The sequence below is a fragment of the Magnolia sinica genome, chromosome 18 (genome assembly GCF_029962835.1).
Source record: "Magnolia sinica isolate HGM2019 chromosome 18, MsV1, whole genome shotgun sequence".
Classification (NCBI taxonomy): domain Eukaryota; kingdom Viridiplantae; phylum Streptophyta; class Magnoliopsida; order Magnoliales; family Magnoliaceae; genus Magnolia; species Magnolia sinica.
Window position 1 is genome coordinate 38,317,198 of NC_080590.1, and position 6,280 is coordinate 38,323,477.

A 6,280-nucleotide genomic window follows, 5' to 3' on the forward strand; every position below is an offset into this window, starting at 1 on the left:
CTTAAGATTTGGTTTGGACAATATTTAAACAAATATGGATCATCCCAGAAAAAGTTGCATACCTCAGTGAAAAATTTCTTCTTATCTTACGTAGTCCAATGTGTCGGTATGAAACCTGTGGCAAGATAATTAGCGATATCAGCGAACCAAGGTGAATGAGAGACTCTGAACAACTGTTCATCAGGGAACATGTCATTAATATGTGTCGTCTCAAGAGAATCAAGGAGATTAAGGCGAGAAATATGGTCAGCCACTACGTTCTCTACTCCTTTTTGTCTTTAATTTCCAGATCGAATTCCTAGAGTAAAAGGATCTATCTTATCAGGCGAGGCTTAGCATCATTCTTAGCAAGAAGATACTTAAGTTCCGCATGATATGAGTATATAATGATCTTGGATCCAATCAAGTAGGACCTAAATTTGTCCAAGGCGAACACTACGGCTAAGAGTTCCTTTTCCGTAGTCGAGTAGTTCACTTGGGCAGAATTTAAAGTTCTACTTGCGTAATGAATGACGTAGGGCCTCTTATCTTTTCTCTGGCCTAGGACCGCCCCAAGACCATAATCAGAAGCGTCGCATATAAGCTCAAAAGGAAGGCTCCAGTCGGGTGGCTGCATGTAGGTGCAGTGGTTAACGTGCCCTTAAGCTTGGTGAAAGCTTCCTGGCATTGCTCAGTCCACTCGTACAGAGCATCCTTTTGAAAAAGATTACATAAAGGACGAGAGAGGAGACTAAAGTCCTTTATGAATCGCCTGTAAAATCCTGCGTGTCCTAAGAAGGATTGCACATCTCTGATGTTCTTGGGTGGAGGTAGGTTAGAGATAAGATCGATTTTTGCCTTATCTACCTCGATTCCCTTGGATGAGATGATAAGCCCAAGGACAATTCCCTTCTGAACCATGAAATGACACTTCTCCCAATTAAGTACTAAGTTCTTTTCTTCACATCTTTTCAGCACACATTTAAGACTTTTCAAGCACTTGTTGAAAGATGGACCGTAAACAGAGAAATCGTCCATGAAGACCTCTAGATATTGCCCCACCATATCAGAAAAGATACTAAGCATACATCGCTGAAAGGTGGCAGGGGCATTACATAATCCGAATGGCATCCTTCGGTAGGCAAAGGTGCCGTAGGGACATGTAAATGTGGTCTTTTCCTGGTCTTCAGGGGCTATCTCTATCTGGTTGTAGCCCGAATACCCGTCAAGGAAACTGTAATAGGAATGACCAGCTAACCTTTCCAGGATCTGATCAATGAATGGTAAAGGAAAGTGGTCTTTCCTCGTGACGGTATTCAACTTCCTGTAGTCAATGCACATTCTCCAACCAGTAGTGACTCTAGTTGGCACGAGTTCATTATTAGCATTGGCTACGATGGTGATTCCGGACTTTTTAGGGACCACTTGAGTTGGACTCACCCATTGACTATCAGATATAGGGTATATGATACCCACGTCCAATAGTTTAAGAACCTCGGCCTTAACCACTTCCTTCATGTTTGGATTTAGTCTACGTTGTGGTTGCTGAGCGGTTTTTGCATTATCTTCAAGATATATGCGGTTAGTACAAATCGAGAGATCGATTCCCTTGAGGTTTGCTATCGTCCATCCCAGGGCTCCTTTATGCTCAATGAGAGTAGATATGAGCATACTCTCCTGTTCTTTCTCTAGGTGGGCAGAGATCACTACCGGGTATGTCTCATCTTGACCTAAATAGGCATATTTCAAATCAGAGGGCAAAGGTTTTAGGTCAAGCTTCAGCGGCTTGAGGTTAGACGGTAGAGGCATTATATCGGTTTGTGGCAATTCTTGAAATTGTGGCCTTCACCGGTTAACTTCAAGTACCGGTGCAGTATCAAGTAAGGCGCATATTTCCCTAATCATGTCATCATCAAAATCATAAGAGTGGGCCAGACACGTCTCTAGATGGTCGGAGGATAAGGTTAGAGGTGTCGTATCTTCCACAAAAGAGTCAATCATGTTAATGTCGTGGAAATCGTCATCCTCCTCTAAGTTTCTGCCGTTATTGAAAAAGATGTTTGACTCCAATGTCATATTCTCAAAAGACATAGTCATGACACAACTCCTGCAATTGATAATTGCATTTGAAGTGACAAGGAATGGGCGGCCAAGAATGACGAGGATCTGAGTGCTTATGTTATTGATGGGTTCGGTGTCCAGGATGATAAAATCTACAGGATAGTAAAATCTATCAACTTGGACCAACACATCCTCAATTATCCCTCTTGGTACACGAACAGAGCGATCAGCAAGTTGTAGTGTGGTTAGGGTGGGTTTTAATTCACCCAAACCTAAATGTTTGTATACCGAGTAGGGAATCAGATTGACGCTCGCTCCTAAGTCAAGAAGTGCGTGATCAATTCGATGGTCCCCGATTACACATGATATGGTTGGGCTACCGGGATCCTTGAATTTCTGTGGCACGTCTTGCTTTAGGATGGCACTCACTTTCTCAGTCAAGAAAATTTTCTTTTGAATACTTTTCCGTCTTTTGGTCGTGCATAAGTCTTTTAGAAATTTTGCATATGAAGGAATCTGTTTCACGACATCAAGTAGAAGAATGTTGACTTTCACTTGTTTCAACACCCCTAGGATATCCTAAGAGTTAGAGAGAGGTTTTGGTGACACCAACCGTTGGGGGAACGGAGCAACTGGCTTCTCTAGAAGTTCCGGTTCTAATTTTTGTAAGGCATCACTAGATCCATCATTGTTGTCCTCTTCTGGTTCCTGAGGCTTTTCGGGCCTAACCGGAAGAGTTTTATCAATGATCTTTCCACTCCTAAGAGTGGTGATGGATTTAGTGTGCCCCATCTGATTTGAAGAGCTGGGATCACTAATCTCGTACTGCGGTTTAAGATTGGGGAGAGGTTGTGCAGGAAGCATCCCTTTTTCTATAACCGTCATACGAGAATCTATCTTTTGCATAAAATTTGTAATTCCCCGCATTGCCTGAGTAAGTTCTTGTATGGAATTTTGAACCGGTTCCTCTTGAGGTTTCACTTGATTTGGATTTTGATTGAAGAAACCTTGAGGAGTAGCCGTTTGTCCATTCCTTCAATTAAAGTTTGGATGATTTTTCCAACCAAGATTGTACGTATTGGAGTTAGGTCCAGTAAAAGGTCTTTAATAGTTGTTTACGGCATTAGCTTGTTCATTCAACACTCCTCGAAAGGCGGGTATTGTGGGACATTTTTCAGTTGTATGAATGTTACAATCACAGATGCCGCAAACAATTTCATTAACCTTATCCTTCTTTCCTTCCATAACCTCAACTTTCCTTATGAGTGTAGTCACTTTACACTTGAGATCATTCTCTTCTTTCAAGAGATATAATCCTCCTTTCTCCTTTAATTGAGTTGGCCTAGACGTGGTGTTCGACTTTGGGTAATAGTCCCATGATTGTGTTTTTTCAGCAAGACTATCGAGGTAATCCCATACCTCGTCAACATCTTTATTAATGAACTCTCCATTACACATTGTCTCGACCATTTGGCGCATGGAAGATGTCAGTCCATCGTAGAAGAAATTTGTAATGCGCCACGTTTCAAATTCGTGTTGTGGGCAAGAACTGACCAAATCTTTGAACCTTTCCCAACATTGGAAGAATGTTTCATTTTCCTTTTGGGCAAAGTTCATAATTGCTTTTCTGAGGGTAATCGTTTTATGATGTGGGAAGAATTTTTTTATGAATTCCCTTTGCATGTCGTTCCATGTGCCAATGGATCTAGGACGTAGTGAATGTAACCACGTCTTAGCCTTCTCTTTTAAGGAAAAAGGAAAGAGTTTCAGCCTGATTGTATCCTCAGATACATTAGGAAAACATAATGTAGCTATAATCTCATCGAACTCTTTCAAATGTAAATATGGACTTTCTGATTCAAGTTCATGGAATTTGGGAAGGAGTTGGATAACTCCTGGCTTGATGTCCATTTGTCCTGTCTTTTCAGGAAAAATCATGCATGAGGGCGTACTCACTCCCGCCGGTTGTAGATAATTTCGTAAAGTACGAGGCAGGGGTGCCTGATGCACCTCATTCTCATCTTGAGTATCCTCCACCCTGGGTAGAAGTAGAGGAGGTTGGTCTTCAGCTATAACTTTAGTTAACTTAGGGGATTTCGAGCTGTGTCTAGTCCTGCGATGGATAGTCAACCCCTCAACCAGTCTTCCTTCAGTCAAGAGACGTCGAGTGTTGTCACGGGCCCACTTGGGCATGAAACACTCGCAGCCCTCAATCAAATTCAAAGCCTAATCCTAAGAAAGGGAAAGAAAATCTAGAAAGAAAGAGATAGTTGGAAAGAAATTACCAAATTGGAGTCCCTAAGTTAAAAACCTGCAAAATAAAACAAAATAATTTAGATTCTAAAAAGAGAAGAACAATCCTTTAAAAGAAAGATAGCAGTAAACTGATTTAAAAAAGAAGAAATTCCTAAAAGAAAGTGGAAATTTCTAAAATAAATTAGGAAAGTCCTAAACTAGAAAGTAAATTACTAAAAGAGAACTGAAAAATAGAAAGTAGGGAAGGAGCTTACCGAATTAGAAATTTTTATCTTAAAGGCCTACAAAATAAGAAGGTTAGTTTCTAAACAAAAATTCTACAAGTAGAAAATTTCTAAAAGTAAATCAGGAAACAAAGTTAGATTCTAAAAAGAGTTAAAATTAGAAAGTTACTAAAAATAAAAATAGAAAGTTAATTTCTAAAAAGGGAAATAACTAACCTAGTTTCTAAAAAATAAGAAAGTTTCTAAAGATAAACTTTTTCCTATAGATAGGAGGATACTAGAATTAGAAAATTTCTAAAATTTAAATACTAATTTTAAAAGTAGAAAAAGTAGAGAAATTAGGAAGGAATTACCAATTTAGAAACTTATGTCAGGATCCTACAACACAAGAAAACAAGTTAGTTCTAGAAATCAAAAAATCTACAACTAAAGTTAGTCAAATTCTAATCTTAAATTAAGTCTAAAACTAATTAATTTCAGAAAAACGTAACCGTCAATCCCCGGCAACGGCGCCAAAAACTTGTTCACTCCCCAAGTGTAGGGTTGTGATGTAGTAATAAACTCAGTAAGACCGAAGTCGAATCCCAAGGGACTGATACCTGTACGTTATCTGAAACCAAGTAGAACTAGAACTAGACTAAGATGTGATCTAAACCAAATAGAATTTAAGGAATAATTTGTGGAATAATTATCTAATAACTTAAGGAATTCAAAGGAAGGAAACTAGGGATTCAGATGATCCACTTGTAGGGATCAGGGAGATCTTATGCCTGCATCAAGAGTTATGGAATTTAAGCTGAACTTACTTGATCTGGTTTTCAAGAGATGAAAGGTATATGAATTAGAATGGATTCCATCATCTAACCATGCCCAGGAGACAAAGCAAACAACAGGATTAAACTAATTACCAACCAATCAACAATGCATGAAAGTTAGGAAGGGTACCATCATCCAACTATGCCCAGGAGACGATGGTGAACAACAGGGCTTCCTGGCGTCATAAACATCAAAAAGGGGAAAAGAAATATTCAAAGCCATTGCAGACTCATTGTAATTTCAGTCATAACAGACCATTAAAGACTAAGAAAACATTCATTAAATAATAAACACAAATCAAATTCAGTTTATGAATTTAAGTTAAAAGTATGACATAGAATCTCCCATCTCGCTACAGGCTTCACCTCTTAGCCCTAGCTAAGGGGTTTAGCCAACCTTAAACATGATTAGGTTGAACCTTTAACCAAGCAAATAATAAAACAAAAGAAATATAAAGGAAAAGAAAAAAAAACTACAGCTGCCTCTTTCTCTCTCGCCCGTTCCACTGACCGTCCGTCCTCCAAGGCTGCCCTCACGATACCCATTGAGCTCTCTCTTTTCTTCTTTTTATCCTTTGCTAGGGACGGTGGAGAGAGGTTGTTGTGTTAGAAATGGAAACCCATCCGTTTACGCAGAAAAAGCTTACGCAGCCGAGATTTTTGCAGCTGGAAGAAAGACGTAGTCGGTGATGTTCATCGCCGATGTCTTCGAGCAAACTCCCTTGCATGGTCGGTTTTCGCTCCTGCTCCCTCCGAATGGCTTGGATCATCATGAGGTTTGATGATGGTGGCCCACCAGAGTCGATCGCAACTTCCTGTTGCGGAACAGAGTCGCCGCAAGTCGACTCTACCACATGCGATGACCCATTTGTTAAGGCCGAGTCGAAAATCCACTCCGTCCATTGAATGAAGAATGAAAAACCAGGTGGGAATGGTTGGTTTCGG

General features: G+C 40.0%; 1 non-coding gene across 1 annotated transcript; it reads left to right on the forward strand.

Moving 5' to 3' along the window:
• The first annotated feature begins 3,568 nt into the window (after window positions 1-3,568).
• LOC131234125 (small nucleolar RNA R71) lies at window positions 3,569-3,675 on the forward strand. Its single transcript, XR_009165535.1, has one exon. It is a non-coding gene; the product is annotated as a small nucleolar RNA R71 (small nucleolar RNA).
• Window positions 3,676-6,280: the final 2,605 nt, after the last annotated feature.